This window comes from Microtus ochrogaster, linkage group LG3 (genome assembly GCF_000317375.1).
Source record: "Microtus ochrogaster isolate Prairie Vole_2 linkage group LG3, MicOch1.0, whole genome shotgun sequence".
Classification (NCBI taxonomy): Eukaryota; Metazoa; Chordata; class Mammalia; order Rodentia; family Cricetidae; genus Microtus; species Microtus ochrogaster.
In genome coordinates this window covers 14,135,202-14,153,962 of record NC_022029.1, presented here as the reverse complement: position 1 = coordinate 14,153,962, position 18,761 = coordinate 14,135,202, and the positions used below count along the sequence as shown (strand labels likewise).

The 18,761-nt window shown below is 49.5% G+C and overlaps 1 protein-coding gene across 4 annotated transcripts in view; it reads left to right on the top strand.

Moving 5' to 3' along the window:
• The window catches only part of Klhl29 (kelch like family member 29), a 305,091-nt gene that overhangs the window by 124,485 nt on the left and 161,845 nt on the right, over nt 1-18,761 (top strand). The window contains exon 1 of one of the 4 annotated variants that reach the window (XM_026786008.1): nt 2,525-2,570. The exons of the other annotated variants lie outside the window; for them this stretch is intronic. The gene's annotated coding sequence lies outside the window, so the exon portion shown is untranslated. Of the gene's footprint in view, nt 1-2,524; nt 2,571-18,761 lie in introns of those variants that run through there. 4 annotated transcript variants of the gene reach the window in all.

The following is an 18,761-nucleotide window of genomic DNA, read 5'->3' as shown; positions in this document are numbered from 1 at the left end:
TTTTTTTTTTTTTTTTTTTTTGGTTTTTTGAGACAGGATTTCTCTGTGGCTTTTTCTTTACAATATCTTTCCCCCAAATTCCTGGTGTCCTCGTCTTTGAGTCTTATGTAGCTGATTGTCAGGTCCAAAGGAAACTCCATTTCTCCAAATTCCAAAAGGCAGAGGGACATATGGCTGTCTGTGGTATTAGATACCGGAACCCGCACGCGGGCCTCCTGGCTACCTCGGCATCAGAAGTAAGTACCTGGTAGACATTCAGAGTCCATGCTGGCATCTTAGCTTTCCTCACCCCCTCCTCTACCCTAAACTCCTCCAGCTCATGGACTTCCTATCTCCCAGCTGCTCATTCTCCTTATAACCCTGCTATTTCTGCTATGCTAGTCTCTTGGTCTTCCTATCACCTACCTCTGTCTGTCTGTCTGTCTCAGTCTCCCTCCTCCCCTTCTCTTTGCTCTCCTGGGTTCTCCTCCTCCTCCTCCTCCTCCTCCTCCTCCTTGTCCTCCTTCTCTGTCTCTTTCTCCTTCTCTCTCTCTCTCTCTCTCTCTCTCTCTCTCTCTCTCTCTCTCTCTCTCCTCCCCCCCACCCCACACACTCTGCTCCTGTTTCTCTCATGGGTCTGCTGGTCATGTTGAATCTACTACTTTCTCTCTCTGCTCTGGACTCTTCCAGATGGCTCTGACTGTTCTCTCTACAATAAAAGCCTTCTCTTTAACCATACTACAGAGCGGCCAGACATGGGTTTACACACTAACTAGATAGAAAAGTGAGGTTGGCAAACATTTATTTCCCTAATGCTGTGTAGGCTCAAAACTTGACCCCCTTGGTTACTTCATGAAGAAGTCATTTGTGCCTCTGACTCAGTTTTCTTATGTACAAAATGGGGGTACTGGGGATACCTGTCCCAGAGTATTTAATCCCAGGATTAAAAGAGATAACATATTTCACGTGATACATGTTCAAAAAGGGTCAGCATAGAAGGGCTAACTGTCGCTGTTATTACTTTTAGTAGCTGTGGCAGTATTGAAAAGCAGTTTTGTGAGCTGAAGGCCTGCCCTCGCTCACATCTGCAGCCTTCAGGGGCCCTGCCTCTCCTCCCATCTGCAGCCTTCAGGAGCACACACTTAACTGTTGGGGACCCTAGCCTTAGACTAGAAACTCTAGCCATTGTGTGATCTCAAGTGGTGGAGAAGCCATTAGAGGTGGCCCGTGAATCCTCTGTTTCATGTGATGCTGACCCTTGAGGAATTGCCTAGCATTCTTTGTGGGAGGAAATCCTGTGGAAACATTCTTATTTTCCTTACTTAGAAGTAAAGACAAGCTGTGCCTGCCATGCCCCGCAGCAGACTGGCATCAGAATACAGTGGTTGTCTGGGAGGGTTTGTCTGGGCCACAGGGCTTCGGCAGCATGAATGAGACCGTAAAGGAGCGGGGAGCTGCCTTCTGCAAAAGCTGGAGTATGCTCAGATATGGCTGCCTCTGTCTGCCTCACTGCTCTTTCTCAGACCTATGCTTCTAGTCTTTCATTGGCCTGGAAAGAAGGCCTGGACCTCCTGCCAAGGCTCGGGCCCTGCCATCTTTTTTGAGGATGCTACACATTGCCTCCATCCTTGGGTAGGCTCCCTGCAGCCCAGTCTCCAGGGACACTCTTCCCGTGTGCTATGCCTAGCACCTCAGCACTGCCCAGTGTGCATTGAGGCCTGAAACATCTCTCAAGGCCTCCTTGGTGCCCTGTCTGTGGTCAGCTATGGTCCTCCCTGGGCACACTCCATAGCTGTGCATCTAACCTGTCCCTGGTCCTCGGCTACAGTCACTCCAAGTTCTGTTCTTTCTGATGAACCCGGTGACCATCTAAGAATGTTTATGGGGTTGCTTAGACACCCAGAAGCAAGTGGTGTCTCAGTGGAGAAACAAAGGCTGAGCCTTTTGTGGGCTTCCGCTGCTGTGGTGGTTTGGAAGAAAATGACCCCCAAAGGGAGTGGTGCTTTAGGAGGTGTGGCCTTGTTAGAGGAAGTGAGTCACTGCGGGGGTGGGCTTTGAGGTCTTTTCCTCAAGGCTTCATTCACTGTGACAGTCAGTCGACTTCCTGTTGCCTGAAAGAAGCAGGACACTTGGCTATTTCTTCAGCACAATGCCTGCCTGCATGCCACCCTGCTCCCCACCCTAATGGACTGAACCTCTGGACTGTAAGTGAGCCACCACACGAAATGTTTTTATTATAAGAGTTGCCATGGTCTTGGTGTCTCTTCACAGTGATAGTAACCCTAACTAAGACACCTGCTGTCCGTCACCTCCAGAGAACCAGCTCTGGGACCTGCCACCAACTGTGGCCTGTGGTCTCAGGGTTCCTCTCAGACATGGACCCATATGGTCCCCAGCATCCTGCCCAGGGCTCTTTCACAGCTAAGTCCCGCTCCTTCTTGTCAGCTCAGGGAGTCTCAAGGGTCCTGGCCACAGACCCTCATTTGTCCTTCTTTCAAATTTTGTCACCTGCAGGCTCAGTCCAACATAACCATCCTCTGTGGTATTTGATAACTCCTGCTGGCCAGGGCAGAAGAGCCTCCAGGCAGCTGGTATGTATGGAACCACCAGTCTAGGCCTACCCAAAAGTGCTAGGCATGAACCCAGCCCTGGTATGTCACCCGATCTGGGCTCTGTCTTCAGAGAGCCCAGGAGAAAAGCCAGGCAAAGAAGTAACAGTGAGCAGAATGGGGCTGAAAATCCTAGTCTCACTGAAGGAAACCAACCCAAGAAAGGAAAAAGCCAAGGGTTTGCAACCTTCCTAATGCTGTGACCCTTTAATTCAGTTCCTCATGTGGTGATGACCACCACTTAACTACAAAATAATTTCGTTGTTACTTCATAACTATAATTTTGCTACTGTTATGAATTATAATATAAATAGATGTTATACACACTATCTGATATGTGATTCCAAGGGGACACAACACACAGGTTGAGACCCGCTAAACTCCACTGATATTCTAAATGTGTGCTGTAGAATGTGTGCTGTGTTTCTTTTGTCCTCCTTGGCCTCCTCGGTTTCAAGGGACCTGGTCTCTGCAGCGGGACGGAGGCAGGGAAAGAAGCTGAGGGAGCCTTTCTGTCTGACCTCTGGGTTCATTGACTACTGTCAACAGAGGCACAGCCTCTGCTCAGAGGAGGGAGAGCCGTTGAGAACAAAGCGTAGTGTGCTGGACTCTAATTGTGAATTCTTGGAATTCCCCCCACTGGTGAAAGGCCAAGGTCAGGCCACTGCCCCGCCTCTGTTTCCTGGGCCCTGAGATTGTGGTATCAACAGAACCTTCTGGGAAGAACAAGGGCTAGTTATTAATGCCAGGCATCTTTTTTCTTCAGGAGACACATGACATACCCCACACTCCGGCTGTGTCATAGCTGTGTGAAAGTTTCCCTCGTTTAAGGCCACTTTTTCTATATGCTTTTTAATATGACAAATTTCCATCATAGATACCCCTGTGTGTTAGCAAAAGGAACTTTAGCCAGAGTATTAGGATCCCGCCCCCTCCCCCGGATAAAGTTGTTCATTTTCATATTTTCTAAACATTATGGCTGTGAAAAAATGATACGTTATCATCCACCAACACTGAGGGGTCACAGGGGCTTCAACGATAGTCTTTTGTCTCCACACACAAGTCCTGCCACATCCCTGTCTCCCTCACTCACATGTCCCCATCTGCATAGACATTTCCCCACTGCCTCTAACTCAGGGTCAGCAGGGGTGGCTGGAAGAAACGTAGATGGTGGTGATCCGTGTGTTTCTTCCGTTCTCTTCTGCCTGGAACATGAGTAAGAGCCTGTGACGGGTCCTGTGCAGATGAAATGGTAGTGGGTGGATGCATGGGGTTCCCTTAGGTGGCCTTCCTATGGTCATTTTGAAGGACCCTCAGAGAAGGCCATGGACTCGGTCTCTCCTGGCTAGCCTCCACTTAGGAATAGAGATGAGGGTTGCCCCTATGCTGTGCTCTTGGAGGTAGGGTTCACGCAGTGGAAATTCTCAGGTTCTTCTCCTTCAACCCTGTCAGAATTCTCTACTAAGGCCAGTGCCAGGGAGTCTCAGAGTCTGGGCTTGCTCCCTAGTACCCTGGAGCTCCAGATGTGGCTTGCCCTTTAGGCCCCCTTGCTGGCATTCTAGTCCCCTGAGCGGGCATCCACTCCTGAGCCTGCTCAGGCCAGGCTGCTCTTCTTGCTCCTGGTCTGGCTTTAGACAATTCCGTGCCTGAATCCTGGTCATGAGCTATGTTAGCCTTGGGAGAGCTTCACTCCTGTGCAAGATCCATCATCAGTCAATAGTTTGTACACCTGCAACCAAACTGGGAGGGTGTAAGAAGTTAGATCAAATGTGTCGAGGCCCTCACTGAGTACTGAGAATTTGAGATGTGTCTTCTGGAAACAGGGTTGTGCCTACCTTGGTTCCTCTTCTGGATTCTCCTTACTTTGTCATTACTTTTACTCACATTAAAAACCTAAACTCCTATTTTAGCCATATTGGGAAAATCTTTAGGAAGAAAACCAGCTATCTACTTCCCTCTTCCTCGGTGTATTGTGTATAGGGTTTATCTTCTGTAGGGCCAGGACACTAAACTCTTCACAGTTCCCTACTTACCAAACTAGGAGAAGGACCACTTATTTCCCCATTTCTTGAGAGGAAACAAGCTCAAATAAGTTTTAGAAAATTGCTCTGGGACACACAGAAGATAAATATCAGAGGCTGGACATAGAGGCTATTCAGAAGCCCAAGCCCCACACTCTTAACTGGCCCATTGCCTTGCTAGAAGCGTTTGTTATACTGTGATGTGTAGAATCTCTGGAGCCAGGGAAGATAGTTGAAGATAGTTAGACCTTGACCCCTGAAACAAATGGCAAAAGCTGACGATGCTTGCTGAACCATGTGCCTGCTCTTCCTAGACTTCCTGCACCCTTTCTCCTTATCCTTTAAACCTGCTCTGGTCATTGTTCTCATTTGAAGCAACAGCTTCTCGAAGTTTCTCCAGACCTGTTTGCTAGAATTTTGTGCAAAGAAACCTCTTAGATGTTATCAGTCAGGCTGATGCTTTCCTACGAGCATTGAACTGCCACACAGTGATGTCATGACGTCCTTAGGTAGTTCCTTCTAGGGTGTTGGCTGATGGCTTCTTGACTTTTGGGTATGTTTAGAATAAACAAAGGAGGCTTTTTTTCTAGTTTCCGGTATCCAGCTCAGGACCTCACATGCGTTAGGCAAGCATTCCACCATTAGGCTAAACCCCCAAAGCCCTAGGGTGGCAATTTTTCATTTTGAACGTATTAGATACTTCTTGCTTTTTAGACGCTTACTAAGAATATAATATGAGCCTGGTCATAGATTGGAGAGTCCTTCAATTTGGACCGGAAGATAGAGTGGCTGGAGTCCCTTCCCTCCCAAAGGTCTGTGGCCAGCCCCTGGGGAGGGAGCCTTATCTCTTTCAGTTCAAACATTGGCGTTACTACATAGCTCTTACTCCATATGGCAGAGTCAGCTCTCTCCACATAGAGTAAAGCCCTCTGCTATCCCAGATTCAAAGCTCACACACTGTCCCAGCCACTGTCAAATGATCACACTCCCCAGAGCAGGCCCCAGGGTCCTCACAGGGTCCTGCAGAGGGCACATCTGCATGTGACTGTGTGGGCCTGACTTGTCATTGTGTGGATTGCCACTCTGGTATGGCCAACTCCCTGTGGAAGTATCGGAGCTGTCCCTAGAGAACAGTGTAAGAACTTTGTGTCTGCCCTCTGGTGTTTATAGGCACTAGAAGGCGAGGGGGTTCCAGAACCAGGGAGTTGGGTCTAACATGGGCACGCTGAACTGCCAGGCACTCTGACTCCACTTGCCTCCTGGTTGCCAGCCCATGGCAGCACAGCCCATCCGTGAGCAGGAGACCCATGTCCCGGTGAGAACAGAGAGCACAGTGTGTGAAGAGTAAATTTCCAAATGGCCTATGAGCCTCCCTCCATCCCAAAGCAAAGGACCTAAGTGCTAAGCCGGGCCCTTGCCAGTGCTAATGAGACAAAACAGAGAACACAGGAGTCTCATTTAAAAAAAAAATCCCCAAATTTTGGTCTTATCACCAATGCAACATAATACAGTAAGTGCGTTAATTCTACCCTCCCTGGGCTCTCCCTAGAATCCTTTGCAGCTAAGGCTGGCAAGAATGAGCTGCCCACTTGCTGCAGACAAGAACCGCGTCTGATTTGGATTCTGTCTCTTGCCTAGGCTTCGAATAGTGACTATCTAGTTAGAGTGGGCATGGCTTTGCCCCCTTCGGCTACCTTTACAATTACTGAGTTCCGTGAACAATGAATAAAAGCCTACTGTGTGCAAGGCATCGTCTTAGAAGCTAGGAAATGTCAGAGTCCAGCCGAGTTCATCTCTCAGCGTGAGCCAGTAAGCCGAGGAGGGCACAGTGATTTATAGGCCAAGTCTGCCAGCCGACCTTGTCCCTAGGAAAGACTCTTCAACAAGCTTCTCTTCCAAGTGATTATTTGCTGTTTGTGCTGCTTGGGGCTTGGCATGCTTCTGCAATTCCTTTGACCAAAGAGAAAAAACGGGAACCTTGAAGTAAGTACTTATCTCGCAAAGAGAAGGCTGGTGGAGGCAGAGCTGTGCTCTTGTTGAGAAGCCTGCCTGGCCACCATCGGCCCTGCGCTGCAAGGATAATGGATTTCTTCAGTCAGAGCTTTACTCTGAAGAAACCCGTCCCCACTCTGGATTTTGCTATTTTTATTTATTTATCTATCTATCTATCATCTATTTATTTATTTATCGTCCCCCTCCCCCTCCCCTCCCTGAGGCAAGTAAAGGAAACCCTTTGCCAGGCCAGGGAGGTGGTTGCCTGTGTTATGCGAGGGTGTAGCAGAGCCCGCCCAAACTGGAGTGCTCGACTTTTTATCTGCATCTCTTTCCACTACACCAAACCCAGAGCTGGCAGGAGGGTGGAAGAGACACAGGCTGAGAGCCCGCTTCACCAGCTCTGAGCGCCAGGGAAGACCGGAGGTGTTAGCCCCTGAAGTGATGTGCCCACCTGCCCTGGATCAAGAGGTGCTGAGGGGAAAGGCAGCAGTGAACCACGGTGATGGATGTTCACGGCTCGTGGGTGGGTGACCGTGCACACATACACTGGTGCCAGGGTGGCCCAGGGCTGGCAGGAGAGGGCGGGTGTCCCATTTCGGCAATGTGATCTCAGTATAGTCCAAGAGAGGAGGAACGTGAGGTCGGGTGTCCGAGAGGGGCTAGAGCGGGTGGAGGGACCGAGATGCAGGAGGGTCCTCATTGCTGCTAGCTGCTCACACGACAGCTCTTAAAGATAGGCATTGCTGTGTCTCCCTTCCAGTATCCCAGAAAGGCGGAGGGACTTTAAAAGTCTCCGAGGGACTTCACAGTACTGGGAGCACGTGTGTGGTTTGTAAATATTACGGGAAGACAGAGCCTCTCCATCCCCTGGCTTCTCAGCAGAGCCAGGAGGCATGCTCTGTGGGGTAGGGGAACAAGGGAGGTCACGGAGATTTGCCCCAGATGCAGTTTAAAAGTGAGTTCGCCCCCGTGATGTTCATCCAAACTCAGAGTATGGTCCTCAGCTTGTTGACTTAGTGATACTGTAAGGATCGCTACCATGACTTCACGAGCATGCTTTGTTTGTATACTTCCCTGACCTGACCAAATGGTGCGGGTACGGGCACAGTGCTGGCACTGGGGTCAAACCCATGACTGACTCCTAGGTGCTGAGAGCTAAGTCTAGACACGTGGGAGGGAAGAAAGGGCCAGAAAGAACCTGGGCTCTGAGGCTTCGGGCTAGAGCCAGGCCTGGGCCTGGGAGAGAACTCCCCGCTTCATTCCCTTGCCCACTGTTTTCCTGAGCCCGCTGCCAGGAGGGCAGTGGAGATGGTGGGGGGTTGGCCCTAAGGACTCCTTCCTTCTTTCCTCCTGCGCCTCATGACCACAGAGCATGGCATTTCTATTCGATGCTGTCAGTGCTTTGGTCGGAGGAGAATGTCTGTGTTCCCAGATCCCTCGGCCAAGAAGTGCTGCCCAGAGCTCCCTGGCATCTGTTCATGCCGTCTTCTTCCCTCTCCCACGTGACCCAGCAGCCAAGGGGACAGTTCCTGCAGGCCGAGCAGTGGGCCAGAGCTGCCGGGAAGGAGATTCAGGGCCAGGCCCCAAACCCCAGTCTAGATCTTTTATGCTGGCTGAAGGGCAGCGTCTGCTTTGCCTGGAAAGGGGGAGAGGGTGACAAAGACTTGCTGCCTCTTCTAAAACTTTGTAAGCGACTACTGCTCGGAGGGAGTTTGTGGAGCCGGGCCCTGGGCTATTTTCAGAAAGTGATCAGGTACCCAGTACCCAGTTGTCTTTTCCACCTGTCGGGCGCATTACAGTGCTCCAGTATCTGTTCCAGTTCCTGCCAGTTTTGCAGGAGAGTTCAGCTGCAGCCTAGGCCAGCAGGAGGTCCCTCTCAGTGTAAGTCGCCATCTTTCTGGCTCCTTCTGGCCATGCAAGTGACATCACCAAGATCCTTGAGAAAACAGACATTTTGTCCTTAAGCACAGATATTGACACCAATGCTAGCTTCCTCTGCTCAGACAGGCAGGGAAAGGCCAGGAGGTAAAGACATTTCCGGAAGATTCTTGAATTAGAAGTCTACCATAAGGAGTGTTGAGTCACGACGCAGAAGGTTCCAGAGTCTTTGTTTTATATCAAGAAACCACATGGAGTATACAGGGAAGCTGGGGCATGCCCACAGGCACCGTGGAGTTCATTACCTACAAACACGGTATTGTGGGTGTCCAGGACTTTAGAGAGGAGGGACAGTGTGTGCCTTCCAAGGAGACTGGGCTGTAGCAGGGACTGCAGGAGCCCAACACTGCAGCCGAGGGGAAGTGCAAGCTGCGCTCATGGCCAGGAACAATGAGACCAGGAGCTTGGAGGAGATGCGAGGCCCTGGTGCAGTGAGGTCTTCTTCAGAGACATAGTGGTAAGCTGGGCAGTAACCAGTGTGAAAATCCAGGAATTTTAAGGAAGGTTGTCCGGCTGTGGGAAATGCCTGTAGCTCAATGCCGAGACACAGGGGGCGTGGTGGCCTGGTGGCTGTTCTGCTCTCTACCCCCCATAATGTCCTGGGGTGCAGGTACAGGCTTAGACAGTATCTTCAGCCCTGTACCCAGTTCACAGGCGGACCTCTCAAGTGTAATGAGCTAGAATTTGGGGATGGAGCTGGCCTGGCTGGCTCTTGTGAGCCCATTGTTAATGTCTCTGTCCAGCTTCATGCTCAGGACCACCGCGCTGGCAATGCGGTATGGCCACTGCGGGGTTATTTATGCAGCAGAGGCTATGCTACACATCAAGGACAGAGTGGGTTTGGTTTGTTTTTGTTCCTGACGCCACCACAGCTGGGTGTTCAGTGTCTACCAGGACAGCTCTGGGAATGGGGAGCCTCCGGGGGGTTCACCTGGTTGGATCAGCAGCAACCATAGGCACTGAGATGGTGTGTCCATGGAGCTCTGTGAGATCTGGCCTCCCATTGATGAGTCTGGAGCGGCGGCGGGAGGGGGAGTAGGGTTGGGGCTTTGGTCATTTGCTGGCCCATTATTCTGAAGCTGAATTTCTTAACATTGTGAAGCCAAGCTTCTTAACATGGACTCTAAGACACAAGAGAGAGGGACGGAGGGAGGGAGGGAGGGAGATGGCGAGACAGATGGATGGACAGACAGAAAGTCAGGCACTAACTGCACTCCTTGCCTTTCTATTCCTTTATCTGAGCAGACTCTGCCCCAGCCACATGCAGAGTCTTTGGGATCCTTAAATGTGACCTGCTGTGTGACAGGGTGGTCTTTAACACAGGCTTGTGCATCCAGGGACAAGAACTGGGGTGTTGTCCAGACCAGTGCATGCCTTTCAGTAGCTCTTTGGTTGCGTGCCTGCAGAGCAGAGGAATCTCCTGGCTCAGAGAGGGTCAGCAGGTCTTGGAGGCTGCTGGACTTAGGCATTTAGAAGTGGTGTTCCTGTCATGAGTCTGGTTAGTGCTAACTTCCAGGTAAAGGCAGCAGGATTTACTCAGGGCTTTTCAACTACAAAACAACCCTCAATAACCCTGCAAGCTGAGTAGCGCCTTCATTGTAAAGATAAGGAAACCAAAGGCCCAAGTGGTAAACTCTCACCCCAATGCTGCATGAGGGAATTAGGTAGACCCCAGACGTTGGCTTGACTCCTGAGATCACTCATTCTACATTGGTGTCCTACACTGAGGCTTTATGGGATTGGTCCAGATAAACCCAGACACCAGAAGCCAGTAGTGGTCTGCAGACTGTGCCAGCATTGTCCCTGTGGGAATTGCTTCTCAAAACTGGACGTTAACCAGCAGCAAGGAATTCAGTGCTGTGTTTTGTTGCTCTTTTGGAAAGAAAGAAAGAAAGAAAGAAAGAAAGAAAGAAAGAAAGAAAGAAAGAAAGAAAGAAAGAAGAGAGAAAACCTGGCTTTCTTCGAGCTGTTGTATTTTATTTTTCTATAAAGAAGGAATTAATTTTAGTCTTTCTTTTTGGTTTAAAATGTTGTCCTTTGCTTTTTCCGCCCTACAATTTAAAAGGAAACATTTGTCTGTTGAGAAAAGAAATGATAATTATAGACTAAAAATTGTTTCTATTCTGATTTGAAAAAGTGACAAAAAATTCTATCGCGCAGATGGGACCCTGCTGGCAGAGGGTGTTTAGCAATGAGGCCCTGGGCCAGTTTGGGGCTCAGAATGGCATTCAAGGGGACTTCATGCGTGGTATGGTGTTAGGGCAAGGGGCTGCTTTCAGGGCTGTAGTCCTTCGCGTGGGGTCTCGGAGGTGCCACACATTTCTGTGCTTCCCCAGCAAGAGAATCCTGTCTATGGGGAGGTGGCATCTGGGTGGCAGGGCCCATGTCAGGTGAGCTGTGGACAAGCAAAGTCAGGAGCTTCCTCTGCGTGTGTCTGAGCCCAGAGAACCATTGGCTTTACCCCTTCAGCCTGGAGTTTTACCTTTCAGCCTCCCACAATTACAATTGCTCCAAGTCCTTCAATCGATAAGGCAGGAAACTGATTAGACTGTGAAATTAAACTAATAATGCCTCGCTATTAACCTCCAATCAGTGGGAAATGAGTTCAAAGGAAAGGCTGTCTCCTGGATCCGTATCACCCTCTGGATACACGTATGTGCTCTTTTGAAAAATCTCCAAGGTGTTCCACCTTGCTATTCTTCCAAAGCTACATGACTCACGAGGCTATCTCTGGCCACCCTGGTGAGGCTGTCTTCATGTGTCATGTGTGGGGGTCAAGACAAGGGAGGCACAAGTCTGAAGGTTGCCTGCATCTGTGCAGCTTGGATCTTGGAATGACATGGTACTCTTTTCAAAGCATCTGCTGTGGGAGTAATCCCCATAGGCCCCTGCCCAACCTTGACTAGAGACTTGTCATTGAGTCTAATAGCAAGTGTCTGCATTTGTTCTGTATCACTATAGTGGAGAGAGAGAGAGAGAGAGAGAGAGAGAGAGAGAGAGAGAGAGAGAGAGAGAGAGAGAGAGAGAGAGAGAGAGAGATTTTTTACTCTTGCGCCTAGGAAATCCATCTAGTATCAAGGTACCAGGGGTCAGGTGAGGACCTTCATGCCTTGACCATGAAGGGCAACAGAGCCTGCACAAGAGAGGAGTGAGCACAAACTCATCATTTCATCTCATAATGATTAACCCACTGCAGCAATGACGTCATTAGTCCCCTCCTAAGAAGGAAGCCCTCATGGCCCAAACACTTCCCAGTAGGTCCCACCTCCCAACACTTTCACACTGGGACATAAATTTCCAACATCCTAACTTTGGGAATCGCCTTCAAACAAGAGCATTTGGTCACCTGCTAACCAAAGTGCAGACCCAGGACACAGGGTTCTGCATGGATCAGGGGTCCGGGCCATGGCGGTGTTTTTTAAAAACTCTTTGTGTCCGACTTCAGGGCGGGGCAGTGTTCAGTCTTCCGCGCGTTCCTCCCCTTCTGCCTTACCTGTCTGTCCACCCTGGGTTTACCTGGGCTGATAAAGAGATTGAGCTCTTGAGAGGATGCTGTAAGTGTTTCCTGATAGTCATGGCTCACCACTGAAACCAAACCTGGGAAACAGCCTATGTCTGTACAGTTTGGGCCGGGCTCCCGCTCAGCTTGCTTCTAGGGCTCATTGAGATTGGGCCAGGTCCCATCCCAGGATAATTCCCTTCTGGTCAGGGCATAGACAACCTGAGTGGCCATCTCATGCACCCCACCACCAGGGACACCTGTCACAGTGTCAAGGTCTGCATCTCAGGTATTTCTGTGTCATCAGAGCCACTGCTCGTCACTCCCTTAAAGTAGCGAGGAAGGATCTGTCTGAGCCCCGAACAAGCACCTAGAGGAGCTCCACCACAGCACCTTAGTCCTTCCGGTTCAACCACAGCACCGTAGTCCTTCTGGTTCCTTTCATTTGCTCTTTCCTTCATAGCCTCAGCCCTGTAGACCACAGAGGGCAATTGCTCACCCCAGGTCACAGGGTAAATTAAGCCTGGGTGACCAGGGAGTTAGTTATTTGGTTGCCCTGATTCTCTCAAGGGCTGGTCTCAAATCTGTTTGACCTTTGTCCTCTTCTGGCCCAGACTCCTGGAAGGAGGGGTTAGCATGCCCCTTCCACAAGCCCTTCCCCTGGCTAGGTCTCCCAGCCAGCCTGTCAGTTCCATCGCGGTGGAACATTGCCAAAGATCAGACCCCCTCTCTAAAAGTGGTGATGGTATTTAATAACTAATTACTCTAATGATCCTGCAGAAATGCTGGAGACCTGTTTTAGGAGAGATGTCAATTAGAGCCATCTGCACGGTGAATAAAGGAGCCCTACCCCAGCTGTACTGTTGAAACATGTTAGCGTTTTCCTACCAGCGGCCATATGGTACTTAACGAAAGTGAATTGTTCACACTGCACAGCCCGCGCCTCCTGATGAATACTAGCATTTTGTTTTGGAAAATAGTTCTTCCATCGTGTGGAATATTTTTCAATGCAGTAAACAGCAAGTTGGAAGCTGGCAAGCCCTGGAATGCAAAAAAAAAAAAAAATTCTCATTACCTTAAGATGCCCTTCCTTCAAACCCAGCCCCACCCGCCTGCCTCGCCCAGCTCAACACCCCACCTGGACTCCATTCTAAGCACCTGTTTCTGAATATGTTCTGGGAGCAGGGGCCACAGAAGGTTCTCGCCCTCCCTGTCTCTGCTTCCCTACTCTCAGGAAATCGGGAGCAGGAGGTCTGCAGCTGTGTGGAGTTGGAACCCCATGCTCCGTCTGGAAGAGAATAGGCCTTGGTCAAGGGTCTCTCTGCCAGAGCCAAAAAAGTAGGAAAAGGTGTTTGACTGGCTGTGTAGCTTGAGAGAGGGTACATTTCCATATGGGGTCTGCTCACTGTCAGAAGTGCCAAGCAGGCTGCAGAGGTGGCTCAAAGAATAAAGCGCTTGCATACAAGTGTTAGGTCTGGCGTTCAAATCCTAGGCCTGACATAAAAATCAGGCAGGCATGGTAACTGCCTCTAATCCCAGGACTGGGGAGGAAGAGATGGGGGACGCCTATAGGCAAGGTGACTTTCTAGGCTGAACAAAATCAGTGAGCCCTGCCCAATAAATAAAGTAAAGGGTGACTGAAGAAAACACTCATGGTCAACTGTGGACCTCTACAGAGACATGTATGTGCGCCCCCCACATACCACACACACACACACACACACACACACACACACATACACACACACAATCAGTGAAAAGGCACAGGTTGACATCAGGATGCTAAGTGAGACTTAGAGCAGTCCAAAGCTGTTACTAGCCCAGCTGAAGACTAGTGGGAAGCCTTCTCTCCCTTGTCACCAGTGCAGACAAACTTCAGAGCCATGGTGAACAAAAGCCATGGACATATACAAGTCAGACAGCTGGAGCCAGGCTGTGGCGACCCTGTGGACTGAAAGCACCCAGTAGGATTTTGTCATGTTGGATATTTCAAAAGTAGACCAGCATGTCTCATAGTGCTAGCCCATGTCACTGCTTCATATGAGATAAAGGAGCAGGCGAAGGTGCTCTGTCTGTCAGATGCACTCCCCTGCTGTCAGACAGAGCTGGGGAAGGGTACTTGACACCTGTAGGTGGAAGTTTCTGTCCCACCAGCAGCTCCCAAATAAATACACTGAGGCTTATATTAATTGTAAATGCTCGGCTGGCTCAGACTTGTTACTAGCTAACTCTTTTTTTTTTTTTTTTTGGTTTTTTCGAGACAGGGTTTCTCTGTGGTTTTGGAGCCTGTCCTGGAACTCCCCTTGTAGACCAGGCTGGTCTCGAACTCACAGAGATCCGCCTGCCTCTGCCTCCCGAGTGCTGGGATTACAGGCGTGCGCCACCACCGCCCGGCTACTAGCTAACTCTTACATTTAAATTAATGCATATTTTTAACCTATGTTTTGACACATGGCTCATGGCTTGTTACCTCATTTTTTACATGTACTCCTTCCTCAGTGGCTGGCTGGTGTCTCCCTGACTCTGCCCTTCTTCCCAGAGTCCTCTGTGTCCGACTGTCCCACCAATACTTCCTGCCTGACTACTACTGATAAGCTCTTTATTAACCACTGAGAATAATACATGTTCACAGAGTACAGAAGGATTATTCCACAGCAGTCCACCCCTGCTGGAATCTCGTGACCTTTATGAGTTGAAGGCCCTGCTATCAGAACTTCCTGGAAGGAGCCATTTTAATGTAGCCTGCTCTAGGACCAATAAGATCTCACTCAATAGCAACAACTGTTCTGGAACTTCCTCCAAAAGCAAAGTCACTCATTGAACCTTAATAAAAGGAAAAGATTGGCTGTGGTTGGCAATGGAGACACCTGCTGCAGGTTGGATGCGTGAAAGGTTCTTCACATAGCTACAGGATCATAAATTCCCTCCCAGTTCAGCAGTAGCTGATCCCATGCTACAGTAATGGCCCTAGGTTCTTCTGCACACATCTCTAAAGGAAATCCTTTGGGGGTAAAAAAAAATCTCAGAAACATGCTCTTCTTTGTCCCTCATCTGTAGGCTGTACCATCTAGTTTCGTGTCTATGTCCAGGGCATTTTCCCATACCTTATAGAAGAAGTGGCCTGAAATAATCATGTCGCCATGACCCCCACATAACTTCTAACCAGGGCACCTCAGCAAAGCTACCAAGGCCCTACTTGTCCATGGACAGTGCATCTCAATTATGTCATCTGACTTTCCTTTAGATCAATCCCAATAGAATTCCACAGATAAGAACCAGTCATATGTACGGCCAAGCCTAGAAATTCCCCAGAAAGGTTAATCTTTCTAAATAAAGAGAGATGGAAGCTGCCAAGGCCAGTGTGACATGAGAGCTGCGCTTAGACTCTGAATTTTATTAATTGCATTATAAAATTTAAAGCTCCATTAACTTCCTATAAAGGTCCCCTGGAGCACCAAGATAGTGTGGCTCACTGGTGGGAATGGTTCGTTCCAGTTTGCAGGGTGCTTGACTTAGGGAGCAGGGACAGCAGCAGGTGGCCAGCCATGCCTCTTCTACAGCTTTCCTGGTCACCCATACCTGGGGTGGGACTGATAGACCTGGATAGGATGTTTGTCGCTAAGAACTGACTTAGTGAACTTGGGCTCACTTCAGCATTCAAATCTAGCTTCATTTCCCTTTGCGGTTGAAGCACTTCCTTCAAAAATGAACCACTTAAGAAGGTGGGCCAGAGCCGGGCGTTGGTGGCGCACGCCTTTAATCCCAGCACTCGGGAGGCAGAGGCAGGCAGATCTCTGTGAGTTTGAGACCAGCCTGGTCTAACACAGCTAGTGCCAGGACAGGCTCCAAAGCCACAGAGAAACCCTGTCTCGAAAAACCAAAAAAAAAAAAAAAAAAAAAAAAAAAAAAAAAAAAAAGCAGCAGGGCCAGCCAGCGATTTGGGAGGTTGAGTCAAGAGGGTTGCAAGTTCAAGGCTTGCCTGAGCTATGGAGTGAGTTCAAGGTCAACCTGGGCGTGTTAGTAAATCCCTATCTCAAAAATGAAAAGTAAAACCAGACTAAGGAAGTGTCTGCCTAGTGGTGGAGCCTGCCTCGCATTTAGGAGTCGAGAGATTTAATCCCCAGTGCTGAGAGGGGGAGAAGAAACCACAAGATTATAGGATTTTCTAATTTGAAGAGGTTGGAGAGGTTGGAGACACTAGTGGCCTGTGGTTTGTGGGTTGGCATGTGAGTGTCATGCTGAACAGGGCTGGGTCACCCACTCCACCCACACTTGGGAAGAAGGACCAGGGCAGGACCTCCGCAAACTGAAGAACATTTAGGAAATGAGAAGTATCGTCTCCGCTCTGGGCCACCAACTGCAGAGCAATGGACTTTTATTGGGAGGGGAGCAGCTGTGTGGGCACACGTGCTGAGAGAAGGGAGTCAGCTGGCATCTAGAAGGCTCGGGGAAAAGATGAGAACCACCTCCATGTGCCTGCCGCTCCTCAGCCCCTGAGCTGCAGAGTGAGAAGGTCTGCATGGCTGACCTTTGGGAAATTCAGAAGACTCACTCGCTGCCCACTAGTGGGGGCTGTCCGCTCCTTCCCATGCAGTTAGTATGGTGTGGAGCTATTTGAAGGAGGAAATACATGTATGTAAGGCTGGATATCCAAAGGCTGCCAAGAGGCCATGTGTGTATGAGTATGTATGTTGAGTCAGGAAGATGCACAGATCTGTACATATATAAGCAAACTGTGGCCCCTCTCTGCCTATTCCTGGAGCTGTCAGTTAGCATGGACTCTTGGATCAAGGAAATTGATTTTGTGAAAGTATCTTTCCCAGCAGTAGAGAAATGACTCATTTGAGGGGATTCTTTAGGGCTGGTATTCTTCCTGTTTTAAGGCTAGGATCTACTGGGTCAGGGTACCAAGGAGACTCAAGGCTCCCATCCCAGAAGGACTGTAGTTGGTGTCATCAGAGAGTATATCTATATGCATCTCTCCCAGGAGTTGGGCAGCTGATGCAACACAAGAAGCTCTGAGTCAAGGGTACCACCTCTCATAGACTCTCTGGAACCTTGGCAACAGGTAGCAGCCAGGTAGACGTAGGGGCTCTGGTTGAATGGGACATTTGGGGTGGCTGGAGAAACGATAAAACAGTCTGAGGAGTTCCCCCCCCCCCACAGGAGATGAGCAATCTGAGTGATAATTACAAGGTTTTCCAGGAATGAAGGCAACGAGATCTCTTTGTGGTTACCCACTGTCCATACTCTCGGACATTTAAGATGCTAATTACAAGCTCGCTATGCCTGTAACCTCTGTAAACCTTTTTGGGGCTGTTTTGTATAAATAAGACTGCTCTTAGCACAAAAACAATTTTACTAATTAACTTTATCTTAAATGCATGAGGTTTCCCCACGGAGTTTAAAAAAGAAGTCTCTGTGCATACAATGTAAGGTTTCCGCACCTCTTTGTGGCTGTAACATTACTTCTACCATTTTCTAATTGCAGTTTGAGCCAAGTGAGGAATCAGTGTTGTGAGTCTTTATTTGATTTGTTTGTTTGGTTGGTTTGGTGTTTGTGGATTTTGTTGTTTTATTTTTGACAGAATCTCAGGTATCAGAGGCTGGCACTGAACTTCCTAGGTAGTTGAGGATGACCTTGAACGTCTGACATTCCTGCCTCCACCTCTAGGGTACTGGGATTGCAGGTGTGTCCCACTGTTCTTGGTCTATGTAGTGCTGGAGCACAAAGCCAGCACTGTCTGCATACTATACAAGTGCTCGACCAATTGAGCCGTTAGGCTCTGTCCTGTAGCTCCCTGGTTTCCGGGACACTACTTGAGGAAGACCAAAGTCCCTTTGCTACTTTCCCGCATGACCACAACAAGCGTCTGATGCTTCGGGTTCAGTGTACTTAAGCTCCCAATGCAGAAAAACAGAACTGCGCGGGGCTTCCAGAGCCACCCTGACCCGGGAAGTCGCTGGCCAAAATGCACTAGCATGATTTACCTGGTCGGATACTCTAGACCATCGCCGTTTTACTTTTATTAAAAAAAAAAAAAAATATGCACTCAACCCTTTATCTTCTGCCTACTCCTTCACAGGTGCACACTGAAAGATTGCTCTCACAATGTGCCCCTCCCCGCTTGGGTTGAAATCCTAGGCGTCCTTTTTGTAAAAGGCTGTTTTGAATACCCCCATCCCTGCAAAGCCTTCAATATTTGCTTTAGCCTTTAAAGCATTGCAGGATTCCAGCTTGCGTTTCAGTCCAGATGGTCTTCTGCTGTTGCTCCGAGTCTCCTCAACTGCACTCAGCGCCTTACCTCACGTACCCCTTTCCCACGGTAGCAATGCCCAGCCCCCGGCCCTGACAGAGTGTGCCGAAGGCAGACTTGGAGAGGGGCTGTATTAGAAAGCGTTGAGTGAAGTAGGGAACTCCGCCTTTCCGGGGCTTAAGGGCTTTAAATGTCCCTTGCCAGGCAACCGCAGGTGGCTAATCAATTGAAGAATTAAAACTGAAAAGTGTCATTTGTGGTAACTCGGTGCTGAAGGCATTGTCTACGTTAGAGCTGGATCTCCCGCCAGGCTTCGCCGGCCCCTGTGCCCATCGCAGCTGCAGTGAACCTCTGGCTCTGACCCCTGTGCCCATCGCTGCTGGCTCTGACCCCTGTGCCCATCACAGCTGACTCTGACCCCTGTGCCCATCACAGCTGCAGTGAACCTCTGGCTCTGACCCCT